Genomic DNA, 25,288 nt, shown 5'->3' with positions numbered 1-25,288 from the left:
ATTGAGATCTCAGAAAATGAATATCTTAAGAGTAAGGTTACCCTAGCTCTAGAAAAAGGGCTACTCTAGAATCATCATAAAAAAGCTTAAAACCAAGCCTTGATAAGATAAAGCTGATCTCTCAATAAATTAAGTGCCTGCCAGAGCAAAACAAAATTAATTAGTCTTAAAATTGAGACTTATATAACAGCATTGAATCCACAATTGAGTATATATAATGTGTTTGAAGACATGTGAGGGAGTAGGAAAATGTGGCACTTAACCAGGAGAAAAGTGAGTCAATAGCAACAAAGCCAGAAATAACACAGAGCTTGAAATTAGCAGACTTGTTGCTCTTTTTCTTGGCCACACCCACCTCTCAGACTCTAGTCCCTGACCCATAGCAACCACTAATCTATTCGCTATGATTTGTCATTGCAAGAATGTAATAAGTGAAATTATGCAATCGTCAGTCTTTGGGGATTGGCTTTTCTCACTCAATTCACCTAATTCCCTGGAGAATCATTCAAGCTGTTGCATGTATTGACCGTTTGTTCCTTTTATTACTGAGTAGTATTCCATGATGTATATGTGTCATTGTTTATTTCACTGTTCATCTGCTGAAGGACCTCTGGATTATCTCTCCATTTTGGCTATTACAAATAAGTCTTCTGTGAACATTTGTGTACAGGGTTTTTTGTATGGACATAAGTTTTCATTTCTCTGGGAAAAATGCCCAACGGTACAACTGCTGGGTTCTATGGGAGTTTCATGTTTAGTTTTATAAGAAACAGTCAAATTCTTTTCCAGGGTAGCTTTATCATTGTATAATCTCACTAACAATGTATGAGTGATCCAGTTTTTCTGCATCTTTGCCAGCATTTAATGTTGTCACTATTTTTGTTATTTTAGCCATTCTAATAAATTATGTGAGATGCATTTTAAACATGAAGGCATAGATGGGTTAAAAGAGGGGGAAAAAAAATCATTGACCATAGTAAAGATGCAGTAATTGTGTCAAGGATAGGCAACTTAGAGTTCAAGGAAAAGAGTATTACCAGAGATAAAGAAGAAGATTTAATAAGGATATAAATAATGAATTATTATTCATTAAGAAGACAAAACAGTCTTAAATGTGGGTGCATCTATAACAGAGCCTCAAAACATATAAATCAAAAAGTGATAGGACTGAAGGCAAAAATAGACATATCCATTATCAGAGTTGGACATTTTAACACTTCTGCTCTCAGTAATTGATTTGACAAATAGACTGAAAGCTATAAAGATAAAGATTTAAACACTGCTATCAGCCAACTTGACCTAATAGATAATTATAGCACACTGTTCAACAATTGTAGGACACTTTCTTTTCAAGGGTACATGGAATATTTATCAAAGGAGACTATTTGCTGGACAATCTAAGTGTGTTTATAAATTTAACATTATTGAAATCTTATAGAGTGTATTTTCTGCCCATAAAGAATTAAGCTAGACATCAGTAACAAAATACACAGTTCTTAAATATTTGGAATAAGAAACACTTCTAAATAATATATTGACCAAATAAAAAGAATTACAAAGGTAATTAAGAAATACTTCACTAAATGGTAATAAAAACAAAGTATCAAAGTTTGTGACGTGCAGGTAAAACGTTCAGGTGGAAAGTTATGATGGCAGATCTTATATTAAAGGGAAAAGTGGTTTGTCTTTGTTTTTGTTTTTGTTTTCTAAGATTTTATTTATTAGAGAGAGAGCACAAGCAGGGGAAGCAGAAGAGGGAGAGGGAAAAGTAGACTCCCTGCTGAGCAGTGATCCTGGGGATCATGACCCAAACCGAAGGCAGATGCTTAACTGACTGGCCATCCAGGTGCCCCAGAAAAATGCTTTTAAATCAACCATGTGTATTTGCACCTTAGTTAGAAAAAATCAAAGGAAACTATACCCAAAATGCACAGAAGAAAGAAAATAATAGAAATTAATGAAACAGAAGTTGAGCAAATAATAGAAAAATCAGTGAAACAAAAAATTGATTATCAGAAAAGACTAAAATTGAGAATTTATTTTTCTCATCTGGGATTCTGCAAGAGAATTAGACTTAAAGAATATTATTGGACCGTTTTCTGTTTTCTTCTAAGTAAGTTGCATAGCCAATTCTATTTTAGATAAATAGAAAAAAGTATTTCTTTTTATATAACAGTTGCTTTAGAGCATTAGGGTTTGTTTCTTTTGTGGAATCCTAGTTGAGAACAGTTGCCTCCTGGCTAGTAATAAAAATTGTATTCATTTTTTTTGTTCATTTGTTTTAGAATGTTTATTTTCTTATTTTAAAGAGAGAGAGCTGTGGGAGGGGCAGAGGGAGAGGGAAGGGACAAAATTTCAAGTGAATTCCCTACTGAGTGTGGAACCTGAAACCAGGCTCTATCCTTTGACCCTGAGATCATGACCTGAGCTGAAATCAAGAGTTGGATGCTTAACCGACTGAACCACTCCTGCACTGATAAAAATTTTAAAAGAAAATAGAAATTGAAAATTACCAATATCAGAAATGTAGAAGGGGCCATCACTACAGATGCTGTGGACATTAAAAATTAGTAAGGAAATACTGTATTTATGCCATGAAATGAGAAAATAATAACAGTTCAACTGTGTTGAATTTAAGTAAGTTAAATATATAATTTAAAACCTTCCTGTATTCCAGATGCAAGTTATTTAACGGGAAAACTTTAACTTGCATTTAAAAAAGAAATATTTCCAGTTTTACAAAAACTTGTTCAGAAAAAGGAATTAGAAATGCTACTCAACTTTATAAGGTACACATAGCTTTAATGTCACAGTCCAGTATCATTCATTAATATATGTATGTATGTGTGTGTGTGTGTGTGTGTGTGTGTGTGTGTATGCAGAAATTTTGACAAAACAGTAGAAATCAAATCTGGATATATATAGTTGGATAGCATATATGACAAAGTGGATTTATCTCACAAAGAATGCAAGGTTGTTTAAACATTTTTAAATCAGTGATTTAAATCAATTTAATAAAATTAATGAATCAAAGCAATATATTAACAGATTAAAGAAGAAATATTATGTGATTATCTAAAATGCAGGAAAAAGCAAAATTCAACACCCATTTGTGATAAAAACTTTCAGCAAAGTAGGAATAGTAGAGGGTCTCTCAGTCTAACATTTAATGGTGAAGGACTGATTGTTTTCCCTTTGATTTTGGATCAAGACAAAAAAGGTTACTCCTGTTACTTCTGTTAAACCTTGTGCTCAAAGTAATGGCTAGTGTAATAAAGCAAAAGTTAAAAAACATATAAAAGGAAAAATGACAATATAAATGTATACATAGAAAATTTGGGGGGATTTATCAAAAAAGATCCTAGAACCGACATTTGACTTTAGCATGGCCACAGAATAGAGGATTGATATAGAGAAATTAATTGCATTATATGTAATAGCAATACATGATATGAAGATTGAATTTAAAAACCTACTGCTGGCAACAGCATCAAAATATTAAGTTACTAGATGTAAGTATGTGCAAGAACTTCTCCCTGAAAACTAAAAAAGTTACTGAGCAAAACTGAAGATCTACATAAGGGAATAAATAAACTATATTCATGGATTGGAAGATTAAGTATGTTAATGTAAATTTAATATAAGATGTAAAATTCCCTAAATTCTTCCTAGAGATTTTCAGTGTAATCTCATAATTCCAACGCTTTTTTTCTTCTAAAAATTGGCAAGCTGATTCTAAGATTATTTGGAAATACAAAGGACCTAGAAAAGGAAAGAAAGAAAGGAAGGGAGGGAGGGTGGAGGGGAAGGAAGAATCTTAAAGAGGAGAAACAAGTTAAAAGGTATATACTACCTGATTTCAGAACCCATCATGAAGTTAAACGAATGAAGAAAGTGTGATGGTGGCTAACAATAGATCTTTAATGTTTATATATATTTTTATTGCTTTTTTTAAAAGATTTTTTTTTTAATTTATTTGACAGAGATACACAGCAAGAGAGGGAACACAAGCAGGGGGAGTGGGAGAGGGTCAAACAGGCTTCCCACTGAGCAGGGAGCCCTGTGTGGGACTTGACCCCATTGTCTGGGGATCATGACCTGAGCCAAAGGCAGAGGCCCAAGGGCTGAGCTACCCAGGCACCCCCTGGATCTTTAAGGTTTATGAAACCGAATAGAGAGTTTAGAAATAGACAAAAGTTATAAAATCAGTGTGATTTTTAACATGAGGAAAATACATAAATGGCCAATAAACACGTGAAAAATTACACATTATTAGTCATCAGGGGAATGCAAATTTATATGAAAATATCATTATACTTCTGAAATGGCTTAAATTTAAAAAGCCTGACAACACTAAATGTTGGCTACGATGTTACGCAATTAGAATTCTCTTCTGTTGCTGGCAGGAGTATGAAATGGTACAACCGATTTGGAAACTGGCCGTTTCTTTTAAATTGAAACATGCTTTGACCTTATAACCAAATAATTCTACTTCTAAGTATTTAATCAAGACAAATGAAAACATATGTCCACAAAAGACTTTTATACACATATTCATTGCTGCTCTATTAATGCCCCGAACTGAAGGAATCCAAATGGGCACCAATAAGACAATGCAAAAACTGTATCGTAGCCATCAAAGGAAACTGTCCTTAACAGTTTAAAGGAAGTATTTGAAGCTTAGTGGGATGGATGCCTGCTTAGTTAGCTTTCTCTTGCTTGGGTTGAGGGGGTTGGGGTTTAGATGCACTATTGTGAGTGTTCAGGAATGATGGTAAGAAAGGAGGGGCATCCTATAGTGCTGCATGTCACGTCCTTCGGGAGTCAGTCATCACATTCCTTGAGTTATTTTCTGTAATAGAGTTGTTTTCTTCTTTACTGGTGGGTGAATTTCTTGAGGATAATAATGGCCTTATTCATCATCTTATCTTTCCTCCCTGAAGTTTATCATAAAGTGAGGTAGCATTCGATGAAAAGATGCTGAAAGAGGGAGCAAATTTGCCTCTGGAGGTTTTATTATCACTACTTCTGCTGAGATACAAAGTTTTGTTATTAAAAACAACAACAACAAATGTAAACAACAGTTACAAAGTGAATTTTTAAAGAACTTTACTCTCAAGAGAAGGGGACATAAAACAAGCCCAGTATAAAAATGGAAAAAACCTTGACTAAAAGTGACATTTAAAAACCAGATTGAAAAGATGAGAGAAAAAGGAGAGGGAAATCAGATACCCAAGCTTTCTGAACTTAGAAAGGAAAAAAGCAGAAGAGATAGATCAAAAAATCAAAACTCCATTAAGGGAAACAAATGGGAAGTAAAGGGAATAGAGTGTCCCTGCAAGATACAGAAGCGTTTTGATTGAGCTGTTGAAACAGAGGAAGGTTGCAAGAAAACAGGGAGAGGTCGTAAAAAAACAGAGGGAGGTTACCTGAAAACGGCCCACTGGTACTGGGCAGCGAAGCTGGGATTGACATTTGCTTTGATCTCACCGTCCACTTAATGATCTGCTGTCTAGATTATGCACCTCTTGATATTTACCCATAAACTGTGATAAGCAGCTTAGAATAATGCCTGCCTGTGAAGGATCCATGCTACAACTCAGCCACCTTGCATTTTTCTAGCTACAGTCATGTCCCGTCAAACTCTTTAACACTGACCTTGAGACCACATGGCTTCACTGTTGAGTGTGTTCTCTTCAAAACGTGCTGTAGGGGCACCTGGGTGGCTCAGTGGGTTAAAGCCTCTGCCTTCGGCTCAGGTCATGATCCCAGAGTCCTGGGATCGAGCCCCGCATTGGGCTCTCTGCTCAGCGGGGAGCCTGCTTCCTCCTCCTCTCTGCCTGCCTCTCTGCTTACTTGTGATCTCTGTCAAATAAATCAATAAAATCTTAAAAAAAAAAAAACATGGTGTAAATTCTGGTGTCTTCCACATCTGAGAGGATCAGTGTGAGGTGTATTCTTTCGCGTATACAAGAATGAATAGGAAGGAGGAAAGTAAAATAATGACTACTTTGATAGCAGAATGTGTGGCCCTCTTCCTTGGATATTATCTGGCATTTGAAGGCCTCAAAATATTTACTGTGGTCTGAGGGGCAAGCTGCCTCTCTTCCACTGTCCCCTTCTACAAAATCAAAATCGGTTTAGATTTTATTTTTAAATATAACATTCAAAGAGAGTTGATAGCTTTGAATGAAGGATGGTACATGAACAAAATGCTTTCAGAATGAGGGTGTCCTGAATCATATATGAAACATGCAAATATTTCAACAGAAGCAAAAATCACCTGAACCTGGACAAATCATTGAGGGTTTGGTTGATCTATAAACAAAACTTTGGGTGAAGAAAATCTGGAAGAAAAGAGGCAATTATTTTATGCTTTTGGAATTTGGTTATTCGTTTCACATTTGCTGCTATTAAAACAAAACAAAACAAAAAGCCTATCACAGATGTAGTGGCTTCAAAACCCACCAGCGTCTTATCTTGTAGTTCTGTAGGTCAGAAGTCTAGCATGAGCCTCACAGGGCTAAAATCAAGGCGTCTGCAGGGCACCGCTCCTTTCTGAAGGCTGGAGGGAAGAACTCATTCCCTTGCCTTTTCAGCATCTACAGACTGCTCACACTCCTTAGGTCTTGGCCCCTTCTGCCTCCTTCTTCCAAGTGGGCAATGGTAGGTGGACCCCTTCTCGCCTCCCATCTCTAACTTCCCCTTCTGTCTCCTTTGACTGCTTTTAAGAATCCTTGTGATTACATTGGGCCCACCTGGATCATCTATTTTCAAGTCAGTTTGATGAGCAATCTTCATTCCAGCTGTGACCTTAATTTCCCTTGTGATGTAACATAACATACTGGGAATTAGGGTGGGGACATCTCTGGAGGATTATTATTCTGCTTGCCAGGGCTGGCTTGTGATTTCTGCCTCTGACACAGCATGCTATATGATGGCAGTCCCTCCTGAACTTGGACAGTCCCCGCTACATTTGCTTTAAAAATATACATGTTCCAGCCCATGTACAGAATCGACCCTGGCACCTTATAGGAAAACATTTGAGGCTATTAAAATAGGCAAAGTGTTTGTGAGCCTCCTTTTTAAACTTTTTGGGTCTTTACACACCAAAACTAAGTTATGAAAACTTGATAATCCTGCTAATCCAAAAAATTATTTAGTAATTATGCTTATAGTTAGTGCATGTAAGGGTCCGGGTGCTATGTCCTGTCATCAAAGAATCTTTAGACCTTATAAAACAGTGAACCAGTCATCCATCTACCCATCCTTACATGCTTCTAAATTCTATTGCATGTTCAGTATGGGCAAGCCCTGTGCTGGGCCACAGGTGATTACAGTGGTTCCTGTACCCAGAAGCTATTACAGATGCAGATTCCATTTCTACCTGAGCTCCAGCATATCGCCAAGTGTCCCTTACACTACTTCTAAAAAAATCATTTTGCTGCTGAAATGAACAGCTCTGCATTGCCTTTGCACTACCCAATCAAGGTAGCCGGAAATCTGTTCACATATGAATTTTAGGAAGGAGATATTCTGTTTCAGCTTATATGGATTTAATTTGCCACAAAAATGATTGGATATACTCTTTGAGCCCTTATGGCCACTTGAAGATACTGACTATTGCCAACAGTTCTCTGCAAGACACCTTTGATCCATCAACTCCTAAGAAGAAAAAACAGAAAACCTATTGTTAACATGATGAACCAGCCTTGTAATAAAAGAAATTCAAGCAACGTTTTACCAAATGGTGCCCTCCATAAAAAGAGTATTTTTTTTTTCTTTCTGTCACAGGCAGCAAGAAAGCATTTGTTTGAATGACCATTTCCTTCTCTTGCTTTTGTAGGGCAGCCAAAGCCATTTTAGGATGGTGAGAGACATGCCGCCAGCACATTGGAAATGCGTCTCTGGTGGACAGGAAACATTATGAGTCACACTCGAAGTTCTCTGTTGTTCGGAAGGGGTGAAACCACTTTGACTTCAGGAGGACTGAAGGTGTTAGGAGCTGCTTGGCATTTTGACTGTGTTTTCTGAGACGAATATGTATGTACGACTGCCTGGGGAGAAACCACACACAACAGAGCCTGAAGCGACTAAAGACTAACACCAGGTGATATATTGCCCTTACCATTAGTCATATGGTATGCAGTGTAAACAGAGTGAAGCAATTTGCTACTTTCCTGGGTTCCATTATGTATATGTGTTTATTTAATCAGGACTAAATGATATTACGTGAAGTTCCCCTTGCCCTCCTGAGGAATCCAGATTCAACACTTTCAGCGCTGTTCAGTGCTGGAGAGCAAAGAAAGTGTAACCATAGTGATGGAATGGAAATGATTTTCTTTGTTCAGAGGCTTCAATATCCAACAGACATTACAGTTTTCAAGGTCAAAAATATATTAGGATGAGATAAAAATTAAAGAAAAATGTGCTGGCTTAGCTACAAAAGCTAATTTAGTTTATGCATTATAAATTATGTTAAAATGACTAAAATGAGATTTCTCAGCAAGAACTAAATGTGTGGTTTCACAAAACTAATTTCCAAAGATGAACATGATTACAGAATTTAGCTTTAAAAGCTTTTCAGGCCATCAGAAAAAACAGCAAAGCTATCAATTATCAGACTTTAGTGGTGCCTCTGTCAGAAATATAATGGTATTTTTAGCATTCTGCTCAGCGTTTACTAAATTAAGAATGTCTACAAACAAATCAATTAATTGGGACATTATTTAATTAAGTAAAACATGTGATCTGCCAAAGAACCTTAAGCAGACGATTATAACAAACATCCCAGTAGCCTTCTCCTATTGAGGGAGATAGCAGGCCAGCAGTAAAAAGATGGAAACTACAGGAAATGAAATGTTGATCAAACAAGCAAACATAGCCTCATGCTTTTCTGATTCATACTGCATACTTATGTAATTTTAAAAAGTGCTTGTTTTGAAAATCTGTGATTTCCTGGGAGAAGGTCACTGCTATCTGTCAGTCATTCCAGTGCTATTAGGTGGATGTGTGCAATATGTGAGGTGGATATATATATATATTTTTTTGGTAGCAATGCATATATAAACATAAAATAATCTATATTCTCATACATGGCACACTTAAGTCCCTGGGTGCTAGGAAGTTACTGGGTTCCTGTTTTTTGCTTTCCGTAAACAGTTCAGATCCAGAGAAAGGTTATTTTGGACCCCACTATCAGCCAGACACTTTCCCACCAACCATCCCATTCAGCCTTTCAGCAGTTCTGTGAGTTAGGTATCAAGACCTTAGTTTTAAAGATGTTATTTATTTATTTGACAGACAGAGATCACAAGTAGGCAGAAAGGCAGGCAGAGAGAGAGGAGGAAACAGGCTCCCTGCCGAGCAGAGAGCCCAATGTGGGGCTCCATCCCAAGACCTGAGCCGAAGGCAGAGGCTTTAACCCACTGAGCTACCCAGGCGCCCCTCAAGACCTCAGTTTTAAAAGGGAGTCTGAAGTTCCAGGAGATGAAGTACTTTGCCAGTACTCAAACACCTGGTAATTTCAGAGCTAGGATTTAGATCGTGATACTGATACTGAGTCCTGAACACTTCCTATTATTCCAGTATGGACTAACACAGATTGAAATGCAGTTGCACAAGAAGATGCCACCATGCTGGCCAACAGAGTCCTTAAAATAATACTGTCTCCAAAGAGAGTAAGCAGTGATTTGGTTGGGGAAGGAGTAGGTGAGCCGTGGATTACTGTTTGGGAAAATCAGAGTATCTAATTGCCTAATTCCATGAGGTAACATGGGAAAGGTAAGACTGCCCGTTCACCTACAAACAACCCAGAGTAATGTTCTATCGTTATTTGAAGTAATTGCAAGTATGGACCAAAAGGAAGTTAAATGAAGTAAGTTGGAGAGCAGCGTCGTGATACCAGGAACAGATGTTCAAATAGCGATGTTATGACCTGTTAGAAATTTTAAGGTCGAATTCCTCCCTTTTTGTTGGTGAATATTATCTTCTGGCACATAACAGAATAATGAGCTTGCATATTGGGCAATATTCTCATGAACTCTATCAAACACTTTAAAATAATTTTCAGAACTCATTTGATCCTGAGCCAGTATTATTGGTCCTACCCAGGTGATTGTCCCCATTCAGGCCACTTGGTCTTCTGGTGCCCTTTGTTCTTTCTTTGTTCCCTTTTCTCCTCTTAGATCCGGGTGTGTCCCTGTTATGATTATGCATCTGAGCTTTCTTCTCCTGCTGGGTTTATCTTTCTGAAAATTTCTCGCACAAGACATGAATGTAAGTCTGCAAATCAGGGACATCTGATAATCTGCGAGTGATCAGGAAACCAGGAGAACATGAAAGTGCTTTCAAATTCTTGTCTCCCCTAAATATTAATTTTTAAGTCAAAGCTTTGTTACCTGTTAGTATCTGCATTTTTATTACTAAGTAATAGATTAAACTTTTAATGAAATGCCATTTGAGAAATTGACAACTTTCCACTCAGTGCCAAGAATAAAAGAACTTACTATGTCTGTCATCAAACTGGAGAGAAAGCATCTTATTGCTCAGCCCATCCCTGATGACTGGGCGGGTGTTGGCTGTCCTGGCAGGAGCTATAGGAAGGAGCTCAGACGGACTTCACTCTCTGCTCAGGAGAGACTGTGTGTGACCAAAATGCTTTGCTCTAATTAGGGTAATTTTGTATGCGATGGGGAGAAACAACCCCTTAAATATCAGTGTGGGATTCAATAGCAAAATATGTCTAGACATTTGAAGCCTTCCATACTGAAAGAAGTTATTGAAAAATGATTCATTTTTACATCCTCCACCTGCTGCCTGATTCTTCATAATATTGATTTGTGAGAGAAAGAACTTTCCCAAATGATAGTACTGAGATGGGTTGCTAATAAGATACATAATTTTAAGCACTCAGCCGAATTGAGCATCAACTATGTGTTAGATGCTGTTCAGAAAAATCCGAGTAACTGTCTTTATTGTCTCAATTCCATTTTCATAACATTTTCTTTTGTCCTTCATACCATTCAGAGTTTAGGATCACTTAAACATGGATGATGTTTTATTTTTTTTTTTTACCCCAGAGCAGGAAATTATAACCTTGAAAATGTGCTTTTCATTTAAAGATAGATATTTATTATCATAAAATTAAAGTTGTTTTTCTCTTATCTCACTAATCTGGATACTTTAGAGACAGTGTTTTAGATATTCTTCTGCATCCATTGGTTGTTTTTTTTGTCGTTTTTTGTTTTTTACCTGTAATTACAAGAATAAGGTCTAATAGTGTTTTAAAAAAATACTTTGTTTTTCTCACCCATCAAGGAGTCAGAATGTAGTTGGCTACTCTTGTTCGTGCAGCTTGATGTCAGGGGCAGCATCTCTGTGATTTTCTTTACCTTTTCCTGATCATCACAAGATGGTTGCTGCTGCTCCAGACATTAAGCCTATATTCATGTAGAAAGTAGAAGGGCAGGTGTAGTGCTAGAGATGTATGCTTCTTTTATCCTACAGCAAAACTTTCCAGATACTCTATCTAGCAAACTTCAGCTTACCCAAATTATTTGGCTAAAACTCAGGCATCTGGCCCTTCCTGGCTTCTAAGAATCTGAGACAGTGAGTAGGTTGGTCTTTTGGGAATGGGTCTCAGTTTACCTATCCAATAGTGCCTTACATCTCTTACAAACTATTCTATTTTAACGAGTAGGATTGATGCTGGGACTGAGGGAAATAAGCTGTAACTTGAGGCTTTATTGTATCGGAAAAGAAAATGGACTTAAAATCGTATCATCTGGGTTTAAATCTCAACTCTGTAGTTCCCAGGTTATGATCCTAAGCAAGCTACTTACTTCTACAAGCATCAGTTTCCTCGTCTATAAAAGGAGATAAGAATTCCTCTCTGGAGATATGCTGAGGATGAAATGAATAAGATGTCTTAGAGTATCAAGTACAGATTTGAACAGACAGAAATTCACAAATTCATGTTTTCATTATTTCTTTCATTCATGTAATCAGTTGGCCAAAATAAATTGTATTTCAGAAAAGCAATTAAGAAGAGAACCTCACTGGTCAGGTTTGTGTCTGTAAGGCCAAAGATGCAGTAGTTGCTCATTTCAGGGTCTTGTTCCTGAGGTGGGGTGTGTGTATGGGGGGGGGGTTGGGTTTACTCCTGCCTCTAGATGGTGATGAGGCAGGGAAGGAGGGAAGAAGAAAATGAACTTTTATTGACCATTGCCTACATGTCTCTCTTAACTTCACATTGTTTTTTACCCGATGAAGCAGATACTCCTTTTCTCCCATGTTAAACCAAGCTATTAAGCTACAAGCAGAATGGCTTTGACCTCTCATCTTTCTAAGTTGCATGTATTATACCATTTTTCCATGTTATTCAGCCTCTTACATCCCTGGGAACCCATCGTCAGTTCCTGGAGGCTGGGCGGAAACACGAAGACAGTTTTATTAAATACTGCTCAGGGTCGCACACCAAATCTTTCCTTACTTTCAACCTCCAACTGATATTCCACAAATAGTTTGGTACCTAATTATCTCTCTCCTGAGAGTGTATTTCTTTCCTATCTTGACTTCTTCCATCCAGTTCCTATCAGAGGGAAAGATAGCCATTTCTCAAGACTAATTTGGAATCTGAACTTTAGGAACTATTGTCCACTTCTTCAAGTGCTGCCACCTCTCTGAAGTTCACTGTGCCATCTTTGCTGGTGTCTCCAGATGTAGCCAACATGGCATATCTACATTTGTTTTGGGTTTATTCCTCAGACCTGTGATCTGGAAACCTTGCCATATATAGGTTATAGAACACTGTCATGGACAGTCATTTCTAAATATGAACATGTGAACATAAATATGGCTTCTGGACAAGGAAATACAATCTCTTTTGTTCTGTGCTCTTCCCTCTATCCATCTCTTTCTTCCTCCATCCTTGTCTCTGCTTTTCTCCTCCCTCTCTACCTCTCCCTCTCCTGCGTATCTGAATAATCTGCAGGAGAGGGGCACTCTGAGAGATGAATGGTAATCTGTATGTACCACACTGATGTATCACAGACTGCAAAATGATCCCTCCTGAAGAATGGTACATGCAATCAAACCCGTCATTACGTTGTTGCCAGACACACTCTGATCAGCTTCTGTAAAAGATCAAAATAGGCATGATGATTAAAGCTAAATACAATTCCTGGCTTTCCTCTAGGGGGAGCTGGTGGTCAGGCTAGAGAAAAGCAACTGTGCGATTGGTCAAAAACTAGTGAGAAAGCTCTAAATGTCGGCAGCATCACAAGGCTCGGTGGAGCTGAGCAATTCATCCTAAACCTGTGGAATTAAAAAAATACCAGAAACTCCCAGGAAAATACCAGAGAAACAACTGCTATGCACCTTATCTAGATGCTATTTGTTCATGCTACAGTGCTAACATCTTGATTTTGGTCCTGGAAATATTTAAAAATTTTATGAATTTTCAACCACCCATTTATTTATCTGTCCACCTCCCATTAAAATTTGCTGGGCTTATATTATGTACCAAATGTTGTTTCAGGTATTGGGAATGCAGAATTAAATGGGTATTGTCCCTAACCTCAAGGAACTCAGAATCTAATGGAGAAAATACCTGTAGAAGCCAGATAGTCACACTTAGTGCAGAAGTACTAATTTGAAGATATATATGTGACATGATAGTAAGGAAGAAAGCATACATGATAATAGGGAAGATTAGCATGAGGAATTAATCAGCCTACCTAGATCCATGTCAGAAAACCAGCGGACAGGTTGACAATTAAAGAAAGAGGGCCACTGTGAAACTCTTGGGTCAGGAGCTTCACAGCACCAACCATATAACTTCTTTGGCTGATAGGCAAGGCTCACTATTCCATAGTTGGCTCTCAATTCCAGTTGATAGTTCCCAGAACATCTCTTATTGTTTTATATGTTCGTGTCGTTGCATACACTGTTTTTCCCACTTGATACCTTCCTTCTTTCATTTGTCCTATCCACCTGATATCTAGAGTGTACCACCCTAGGATGTGGGATTGACTTCATTCTTCATTGGGTGTCAGCTCAGTTGCTCCCTATTCAGGGATATCTTCCTTTCGCACTTGGTCTAAAGTGGCAACTCCATCTGCATTCACCATCACATCATTCTTTTTTTAATTTTCATCATGGCACTTTTCTTATATTTTCTGAATCTGAATTTCTAGTTCATTTATTTCTTTCCTATATGTGTAGACCTTGATTAACAAGTAAATACCATGACACAGGGGCTTGGACAGTCTCAGTCACTGCTGTATTTTATGGTCTAGAATCAAGTCTGGTGTGTAACAGGTGCTTACTAAATATTTGGTGAATTGATGAAATAATTAATGAGCAGACCAATTTTTCCCACTAGGGTGCATGCCTCTTGGGAGAAGGGCTCATCACTTTTTTCCTGCATATTCTACATACCTGGCATACTCTCTCACACATAGTAGATGCTCAATAAATATTTGTTGCCTGGATGAATGGGTGCCAAGGAAATTCTTTCCATCACCAGTCAATTCAGTCATTTCCTCCCAATACAATTAAAGATTATTCGACACTACTTGGCACACAATTTACGATTCCTGCTAGAAAATCAAAGAGAATCATTTTGGGCAAATCTATTTTGAGGAGACTTTTTATTGTTAGTATCTTTATCAAACAATTTCACCTTTGTATCAGAGAGAGGTCATTTAGTATCAGATTTCCTGGTGGAGGAAGCTTCACTGTTCCGACCTCCTTTCTCCAAAGGCTCAAGGGGAGAATGGGAAAATGGGAGTCATTTTCTCTCTTAAAACAACACCAAGGTGTGAAACCTTCACTTGAATGGAAAGTAGTAAACAAATTTTGTCCTCTGGCACTCTTATCTCCTCAGAAAGAACTTTTCTGACCACCCTGTTTAAAGTGGGTACCCCCTGCCACCGGCTCAGCTCCTTGTTTTTCCCCCATAATAGTATTGCTAATGTTTCATTATGACTTACCTTCTTCTCCACATACCCCCAAAGCCTGCTGTTTTGTAATCTTTGTGATGGCGGGTATATATCTTCTTTCCACTCCTGCAATGCCAGCCCCTAGCACAATGTTGGATACACAGAAGTCAATAAACATTGGTTGAAGAAGTAAGTAATGCTCTGGTATAGGGCATACCCATTCGTAACATTTGCCCTCAGGCCACAGTACACATATAAATGTGGTAGTTTGTGATTTATGCATAATCTCCTGTGTACAGATATAACTCCACATCTTTTTCACTGATTTAGCAGTTTGGTGTATTGAGTCATCATAATAGCAAATCATTTGGATATAAGGTACAGTTTATGAAGGAATGTAGGGATAGCATGGTTCTTTAAGACTGAATATCTCTTTGGGAAGGTGTATGTAACAGGCTCTGAAAATTATGTATGTTGATAACTTGTGGCTTACTGTTGCGATTTCTTGGTCACCCAAACTCTTCATGCATTCTTCTCTTTCTCAGCATATGGTTCATGGCTCAGTAGTGTAGGCATCCTCTGAAAACTTGTTAGAAATGAAGATTCAATCTTGCTGAATTAGAATCCATATTTTAATGTGATCTTAGGTATGTGTAGAGTACGTTCAAGTCTGAGAAGCATTCCTTGATGATTAGATTAACTTCCTACTTTCTCCCTGTTATTGCCACTAAATTAGCTTTCCCCTCTCCAACCACTCTCTCCTGCCTCAGTGCTCATGAATAACTGAGTTTCTTAGTGTCTTAAAGGTCTTAGTTCTCTGGATAGTGGTAAGTCCTCTGTGATGCCTGTGAGGCTTCCAGGTACACAAGAACTCACCTGAATGTGCACCAGACCTTTTATGAGCCCTTGCATTAGAGCTTTGGTCCTGTAAAGTATAATTAAAGAGAAAAATGGTAATACCAATAATAACACATGGGTTAATATTTCCATGATTTTTTTTCCCTCTTTTCAGAGCACTTAATTTGTGATAGTCGTTGTGTTCCCTAAAAACTCAGGGAAGGGGGTAGAATTGGTGTTATTATACCTTTTTTGCAGGTGAAGAACTGAGGCTCATTGTGATGAGTCTAGCTCCCAGACAGCATACCTGGCACATCTTTTGACTCCCATTCTCCTCATGCTGCACCAACCAAATCAAGTAAAAAATGAACAGGGGGCATGTGATGATGCCCTCAAGACAAAACATGGCAGCTGTTTAAAGGTTTATCAAGTCATTGGGAGGGGCCGATTCTAAGCTTTAAGGCCCCAAGAATATATCTTCATGCCTTGAGGGCTTTTCATGCTAAAATATTTTATAAAACAGAAAAAAATCAACTGAGAAAAATAAAATATCTCAAATGAGAGATACCATCAGAAAGCCCCTGAAAGCAGTGTCACCAACATTGTGACATGTTTGTTTGGGTTAAAGTCATCAGTCACTGTGTTCTGCTGTTGTCTTTGAAAATGTTCAAGGAGGGCCAACTTTGCGTTTGCATCTCTTCAGTTTATGGACTCGAATGAGTTTTAGTTCAAATGGGATTGTTTTGGAATGAGGTGTTTTATGCCAGCTTTGGAATAAATCCTCAGGTATAGTTCTAAGGCGGCTGTAGTCTTTAGTGATGAGGCCGACTATTGAGTGGAAACCAAGACATTTTAAATTCCTACTCAGAATAAGCACAAGATGAATTGTTCTTATTTTTAAAAATCTTCCCTTTCTCAAGGAGAGATCGATTGGGCACCTTTGGAAAGGACTAAATGTTCTTATGTTTTCTTCAGAACTTTGGCTACTTTGTTGTGTTGGAATGTAATGAAGCTCTTCCCATGTATGGGAAGGGGCACATGACTGACCGCTCAGGGTGACGCAGAGATTCTCTTGGCTGTGAAAAAACAGGAGCCGAATGACAAACTGGGCCCTGGCTTAGCTGGCAGATATTCCTTACTGAGCTGTCTCTGCTCTGGATACCCTGATGCGACTACCTACAGTCTTCCTATTCCCAGGCCAGATCTTACTGCCTGCGTCGCCAAAAAACCTGCACACTCTTCATTTCCAGGTGCTTTGGCCTCTTTTTGGGTCCCTTCCTTTGGCTTTCTCGGCAGTGTCCCTAATTTGCTCTTTAGACTTCCAGAACTATGAAGCATTTCTTTCCTTTCAGTTTTTTTTAAACACTCATTTCATTTCCTAATCCATCTCCCTTTCCTTTTGCTTTACCTCTTCTAACTCCTCCTCCTCCTTTCTTCTTTGTGACAGTCCTTCTTTTGGTTTCTCTGATCCATTTTTCATTTGAGATGAAGACCAGCCTTTTCCAGTGAAATCACAGAAGTGCCAGGATATTAATTGAAATTCTGAAGCAATCACTGTAGAGCGTTATACTAGAGAGCAGCATAGTTATTTCATTGACATCTAGAGGTTGGATACCATCTGTCTGAAACCTGGACCAGCCCGCCTCTAAACCAGGTGCCTAGCACGTCATCATGCCTCTGTTCTATTCATGACAAGAATCCTATACCTTCTCATCTTGTTGTTACACTGGTTCAGCAGTTTTACTTAGCTGCAATTGTGCAATTACCTATGTCTTATAACTTTCCCCCACTGTTTTTGATTTCACCATGATAATAGATTTTGTTTCTGTGATTTTTGATAATTTGGGATTTACCATTTAGTTCCCTTAGTTCCCTCTGTAGACAACATTGTTAGGTCCTGGCCCTGTGACCCAATCCGGGAGCTGTTTGATAGGGTTTTCATTCCTCCTGCCTTAGCCTTCAAAAGGTTCTCATTTGACAGACCCAAGCCTTAAACTTCTGTTTCATAATTAAATACAGCCAGTAATCCATGTTCAAGAAATCCTGATTAGGGACGCCTGGGTGGCTCAGTTGGTTGGACGACTGCCTTTGCTCAGGTCATGATCCTGGAGTCTCGGGATCGAGTCCCGCATCGGACTCCCAGCTCCATGGGGAGTCTGCTTCTCTCTCTGACCTTCTCCTCGTTCATGCTCTCTCTCACTGTCTCTCTCTCAAGTAAATAAATAAAAAAAAAAAAAAAAGAAAGAAATCCTGATTAATGCAGTGAAGGACAGGGCTACTTCAGATATAATGAATCTGATTTTCTTATAAATTCTCCACCTCTTTATCTCTGTTAAGTATGTATTAAAATTGATATAAATGAAGAAGGCAATAGGGAAGATATAAGCTTGTTTTCTCCAATAGGTGTATTCCCAAAAGGATGTATAAATAGAAAGCCTATGCAAGAATTCCTATTGATATATCTTAGGAGATATTTAAATAAACATCAGGATAAAACTTTTACAAAGTGTTTAAAAAAATAGTTTTTGTAGTCTGTATCAGACAGGATAGGCTGATTTATGCTACAGTAACAAATAACTCCCTAGTCATAACAAACATATTTATTCCTTATACTTTTTGTCTAAAATAGGTCAGTCAGGAAGCTCTGGAAGTTTGATGGAAACTCATGCAATATGAGAAAGACTTGACCAGCTATGGCTAACTTTGAAAGTGGAAGGCGTCCAGGAGCCAAGGAATATGGGCAGCCTTAGAAGCTGAAAAGGTAAGAAAATGGATTATCCCCTCAGGCCTCTAGAAGGGAACACAGTCCTGCCAACACTTTGATTCTAGCCTAGAAAGAGCCTTTTAAGACTATAAGAACTAGAAAAGTAAATCTGTATTATTTTAAGCCATCGAGTTTGTAGTAATTTGTCACAGAAGCAACAGGAAATGAGTACACATGATAAATCTACTCCGAGCTTTTATCACTAGCTTTTAACACTATTGCCATATCCTTAATTTAGTTTTATCTGCAAGGCAGAGTTTTAATCAGCCTTTGTTGTTCAAAACTCTTTCTTAATTATGTATTTTATAGTTTAAGTATGAGGAGTAGTAATTTCTTATAACACTACCACCCCTTGAATTAGAGGACTCTCTATTTCCTTTTTATTCTAGCTTGTAAACCAACCAGTTCATTTTTCAGCTTATCTTTACCATAAGCTTATCTCACCATGTCATATAGAGCTGATAGTGGTCAACATGTTACTAGCGTTCTGTTTTCCAGCTCACTCCCCTAGTTGTCCAATTTTATCAGTATGGAGTATGCCTTCTACAACACTGCACATGACATTTTACCAAATATTCTACATAACATGGATCACCATTCTTCCAGCTCCATGGGCCGTTTTCTCACTACAGCTTCTAATTAATGCTATATTTTTGTTATAGTGGGAATTCATTTCTCTGTATTAATTTCTGTTGATTAGACGCTATATCCAGGGGCGCCTGGGTGGCTCAGTGGGTTAAGCCGCTGCCTTTGGCTCAGGTCATGATCTCGGGGTCCTGGGATCGAGTCCCGTATCGGGCTCTCTGCTCAGCAGGGAGCCTGCTTCCTCCTCTCTCTCTCTCTGCCTGCCTCTCTGCCTACTTTGTGATCTTTCTCTGTCAAATAAATAAATAAATAATCTTAAAAAAAAATTAAAAAAAAAAAGAGAAAAAGAAGCTATATCCAGTCTACTCATGATGGAGATTATGGGAGAGGTTACTCGATGCAATAAATAATCCTAAAATCTTGGTGGCTTAAAGAAGGAAGGTTTAGTTCCCATTCATATTATGTCTCTTCTAGGGGCTCTGCTACCTTGTTATAAACAATGTAAACATAAATGCTAGAAATTGCTCCCAACCTGACATTAATTTGAGAAGTAGAATATAATACTGCACATATAGTTAGAATCTCCAGATTCTAACTCAAGGGCACAGAGAAAGAAAATCTCAAGATATATCTGTAAAGAGAACAGCAAATATTTGGTGAACAGAAACAGTGACTACCCCATCTTTTCCTGACATTTGTAAATTCAGGTTTATTATAGTAGGCCACAAGTATACTCAGAAATGGGAACCATACCCTGAGAAAAGCTGCCTCTGCAGAAGTATGGTTTTTGCGTATTTGCAATGGAATTGTATTTATAAATGTGATTATTCTGATTATCAAAATGGATAAAAGACCTCAGCATGAGACAGGAATCCATCAGAATCCTAGAGGAGAACATAGGCAGTAATCTCTTCGATATCAGCCACAGCAACTTCTTTCAAGATATGTCTCCAAAGGCAAAGGAAACAAAAGCGAAGATGAACTTTTGGGACTTCATCAAAATCAAAAGCTTCTGCACAGCCAAGGAAACAGCCAAGAAAACAAAGAGGCAACCCATGGAATGGGAGAAGATATTTAATTTTTAATTAATTTTTTTTTCTGACTTCATATTTTAAAAGCCTATTAATTTACAAGAATATTTTAGAGTATAAGGAATACTTAAAAAAAGACTGACATAATACCTCAATTTGACACTTCAGAAAGAAATCCAAAAAGAAATCCAAAATACCAACAAAGTAAAAATATGTAATTCAGTGTTATTTTATAGTGAGAAATTTGCAATACCCTATAGCCTTTTTTAAAATACAGTCACTATAATATTATGTGGCAATTATACAAACAATGTAAACATAAATGCTAGAAATTGCTCCCAACCTGACATTAATTTGAGAAGTAGAATATAATACTGCACATATAGTTTGAACTTCAACTTTTATGAATATGTGCAGAGAAAAATGAGAGAAAAATATGAATACTAATAATGACTGTATATAAGTGATGGGATTATGGTTGATTATGATTGATTTTTTCCATTTTTATTTTCCAAAATTTTTTTAAAGATTTTATTTATATATTTGACAGACAGTTATCACAAGTAGGCAGAGAGGCAGGCGGCGGGGGGAGTGGGGGGATGCAGCCTCCCAGCTGAGCAGAGAGCCAGATACAGGGCTCGATCCCAGGACCCTGAGATCATGACCTGAGCTGAAAGCAGAGGCTTAACCCACTGAGCCACCCAGGCGCCCCTATTTTCCAAATTTTCTACAGTAACAACATTTACATTTATGTCCAAACCAGTAAACAAAGAAGAATAAAAATATATTCCTTTCTAAGAATTATTTATGATGCCTTTTATGAGGGCCTGTCAATAAAGCTGTTGAAATGGAGAACAAAAATTAAAACCGTGTTTGGCAGGCAAAGTTATAATCATGGCCCTCCAAAATCCCAATTACCTGGTATTTAATTAAACACTCATTGGTGTAGGCTGTGAGGATATTTTGATGGTGGAATTAAAGTTCTGAATCCACTGACTTCTAAATGGAACAAGTATCCTGGGTTATCCACATGGGCTCGGCATAATCACATGAGCCCTTAAAAAGAGAAGTGGCAGGGAGAAGAGTCGGAGAGATGTGGTGGTCAGAGTTACTTGAGGCACAAGAAGGACGCCCACCCAGCCATCGATGGCTTCCAAGTCGGAGGAAGGGGACCATGCTTCAAGGAATGCCAGGTAAGGGATTCAATAGCTGAGAACAGCCCCTCACAGTTAGCAAAGGAACTGGATAAGCATTAAATGGAGAAATCAGAAAAGCCAAGAAAGAAGTCCATGTGAAATAAGATAATTATAAAAGTAAAATCAGCAGGATGCCCGAGTGGCTCAGTCAGTTGAGGGTCCGCCTTTGGCTCAGGTCATGATCCCAGAATCCTGGGATCAAGTCCTGCATTGGGCTCCTTGCTCAGTGGGGAGCCTTCTTCTCTCTCTCCCTCTGCCTGCCATTCTCCCTGCTTGTGTGCTTTCTCTCTCTCTCTCTGACAAATAAAATCTTAAAAAAAAAAAAAAGAGGTAAAATCAGCAATTAGGGAATACAAAACAGTAGAATTTATTAATGTTTTTGAAATCTGATCCTTTTGGGGAAGAAATCCATCTTTTAAACAGTTTAATGCATACATAGCATTTTCAGTTAAAAAAATGAGACAAAAAGACAGAGTGAATGCAAAACTCAGATCAAGTAAGCACATAAAAGCATAATGTCAACTATTTTCAGAGAAATTATGAATTATCAAAATGATGATAGAAGAGGTAGCAAACTTAAGTTCCTAAAAAGCCATTAACAAACAGGAGAAAAAAAAATTTGGCCACAGTTTTATGAACAAATAGAAATTCTAACTTTTAAGGACCATATAATTCCCATGTTTTTGTACTATGTTAGAAGATAGAAAAATTTTGCTGTTTGCTTATTCTTTGTCACTAATAATTCAATTTGATAAAGGTGCTCTCTTCCCACATAAGCACACTGAACTATACATATTTTCACTCATGAATAAACACAAAACAAAAGACCTAGCTAAAACACTAGCAAATCATATACAGATATATATAATAGAATAATAAATTATGACCAAATGGAATTGATTATAAGAATATAAGAAATACAGTGTTGCCTGAAAAAAGAAGAGTGACCCCAGAATTGTGACCCTGAAAACAAATCTGAAAATATACAAGGATTTGGTATACAATAAAGTGATAAAAGTAAACAGAAGGAGGGCATGGAGTTATTCAAAGAATAGTGACTACTAGTGGTAAACTATTTTGTAAAATAGAAGTGTTGATCCTTATCTCATGATTTATGTCAAAAAGAGATAAAAGTTAAGTAATAAAAGAATAAAAGAGAGAGGGAGTGAGAAAGATAAATGATGGATAAACAGAGAAAGTAACTGGAGGAAGGCGCAGGAAAGAATGGATATCTAGAAATAATTTAGAAATGGAGAGTCCCAGTTGCTCAGTCAGTTAAGCGTCTGCCTTCTGCTCATGTCATGATCCCAGGGTCCTGGGGATCAAGCCCTGCATCAGCTCCCAGCTCGGTGGGGAGCCTGCTTCTCCCTCTCCTTCCCACTCATGTTCTTGCTCCCTATCTCTGTCTGTCTCTCAAATAAATAAACAAAAATCTTAAAAAAACAAAACAAAACAAAAACATAGAAATAACTGAAGATAATGTGGGCAGATTATTTCTCTGAGAGATAGGGAAGGACTTTCTAAGCATAAAAGCAATGGGAAAAAGCACAAACCTATCCACTGCATGCCTGGGTGGCCCAGTGGGTTAAATGTCTGCTTTCAATTCAGGTTATGATCTCAGGGTCCTGGGATCAAGTCCTGTGTTAGGCTCCCTGTTCATCGGTGAGGCTGCTTCTCCCTCTGCTTACCACTCCCCCTGCTTGTGCGCTCTCTCTTTCTCTCTGTCAAATAAATTTAGAAACCTTTAAAAAAAAAAAAGAAAAAAATACCCATTCATTTAATTCTATATATATTACACTTCTATATAAACCATCTATATAACCCATCATTGTCAGTGTCAAGCAACAAACCCATTTTTAAAAAGGTGCCACAAATAAGAGACTGGGTTAATGTCCTTGATGTGTAAAATATATTCAAATGGAAAAATATATGAATTAAAGAAGAGATACAGGGGCGCCTGGATGGCTCAGTGGGTTAAGCCTCTGTCTCAGGGTCCTGGGATCAAGCTCCGCATCCGGCTCTCTGCTCAGCGGGGAGCCTGCTTCTCCCTTCTCTCTCTGCCTGCCTCTCTGTGCTGTCTGTCAAATAAATAAATAAAAATTAAAAAAAAAAAGAAGAAGAAGAGATACAATTGATATTCAAGTGTGTGAGGATACTCTTGGTAGCTTTTGTACTAAGCAGAAAAACTATGGTCTAGGCAAGAATGTCCTGGAACCACAATATCAAACCTAGAACAAGAAAGAATTCATTTCATGAGCAAAACAAATGAAAAACACTCATTACAAAGTGTTTTTTTGGAGTGAAATTGCATTTATTATTTTTACTTAAGGAACTCTCAGGTGAAAAAATACAAATAAAATCTGAGTAATAAAAAAAGAAGAATTTGAGATGATAGACTCTAAAAAATAAAACATGATTTAGATGCATTTCTAAATTATTACATAATTCTTGCATCAGTACACCTTATGTAGGTAAAGCTCAAATTATTTTGTAAGGCAATCTCTGGTTACTGGTTCAAGGTGCAGCCAGAAACCCAGAGATTCCAAGTGCCAAGAAGGCCAGAGGGGCTGCTGAGATCGCTGTGCTGGCAACCCTCTCTGTTCACTTGATATCGTTGAGTTATCCTGGGCTGGTGATTTAATATCTGCTGATATTCATGTTTATTCTTTTGAAAAATAGACAACTATGGTTGTTGAGAGAATCAAATTATATAACCCATGCAGAATGCTAAGCATGGTTCTTGACAGTTAGAAATTACTCAGTAAATGGTTACCATTATCATTCTAGCCACACCAGACACAATTCATCGGGCGATGTAATGTGGTCTTTTCTGAATAGTTACAGAAAAGAGACAAAGTGAAACTAGCTGAGATGCTTTGGGACCCAGTTTGCGCTATAGAATGAAGCCCTACCTTGGCTGAGTCATGTCTGTAAGCCATCTTTAGTTTCCTTCCCTTTAAAATAGAGTTATTACCTGCTTTTCCTCTCTTCGAGAGCATGCTAAAGTGCTTTGGAAAGAGAGTGGAATTTGCTACTACTAACAAGTCACTGCCATTTCAATGGCCAGGGTCCCTCTTCTTCTTTTACTGATGCCATTTCCCACCCTGTGAAGGGAACTCATGCAGTGATCTCAAAAAAGTTTGGCGTGGTATCTCCATAGTGTGTGGTCTAGCACAAGGTACCGTACCAGGCTAAGGAAGGTAGGCTATGAGACAAGAACCATGCCTTCAAGCAGAAAGACTGGTTTGCTAGCAGTGTTGATAGAGAAGGAAGACCAGAGTTAGGGAGACCAGTCTGGAGTATTTTGCAATAACACAGGTAGGAAATAATGAGGCTTTGCTCTGGGATGGTGGCAAAGGGAAGTGGTTGAACCCCTTGGGTCATATTCTGAGCATGGGGGTTTGGCTGGTGAGAGTTTTAGCCTCCATGGCTATCCAGGCCATCTTTGCTGCTGAAGTTTAGCATGTTCTCATCCAGTCACTTCCTGTCACCTCCAAATCCTGGGACACAGATGCTGTTGACAGTGATGATGATAGTAATGATACTAATTAATATTTATGGATTGCCAACCAAGTGCCAAGGAAAAGTATTAGTTTACTCACGTTGGCTCCTCAGAGACATCTGATAAAATCGGTGCTGTTATTACCTCTGTTTTTCAGACAAGCAGAGGCAGAGAAATGTTAAATAATTTACTTAAGAATACACTGTAGTAAGTAGTGCTTCCTAGACTTAAACCTTAGGCAGTCTGACTCCAGAGTCCAAATGCTTACCTACTGTTACCTAATGATAATAACCATGATGGCATTAGAACAAATATTGTGGGTTTTCCCTGTTATACCCTGTGCCGAAGGCCATATTTGAACTCTCCACTTGATTGATCAAATATTGACAGTCTGATCCCACAAATTCTTTTCAGCAAGGCATCCACTC

General features: G+C 38.0%; 1 long non-coding RNA gene across 3 annotated transcripts in view; it reads left to right on the top strand.

The window, feature by feature from the left end:
• LOC101671867 overlaps positions 1-25,288 on the top strand; it is a 78,897-nt gene that overhangs the window by 13,565 nt on the left and 40,044 nt on the right. For all 3 annotated transcript variants that reach the window (XR_006606663.1, XR_006606661.1, XR_006606662.1), the window contains exons 2-3: positions 7,847-8,110; positions 18,412-18,543. This is a non-coding gene — a long non-coding RNA (uncharacterized LOC101671867). The remainder of the gene's footprint in view (positions 1-7,846; positions 8,111-18,411; positions 18,544-25,288) is intronic.

The sequence above is a fragment of the Mustela putorius genome, unplaced genomic scaffold, assembly GCF_011764305.1.
Source record: "Mustela putorius furo isolate JIRA1106 unplaced genomic scaffold, ASM1176430v1.1 tig00000421_pilon_pilon_pilon, whole genome shotgun sequence".
NCBI lineage: Eukaryota > Metazoa > Chordata > Mammalia > Carnivora > Mustelidae > Mustela > Mustela putorius.
Note: the sequence above shows the minus strand (reverse complement) of the source record. Positions and strands in the feature narration are given on the sequence as shown.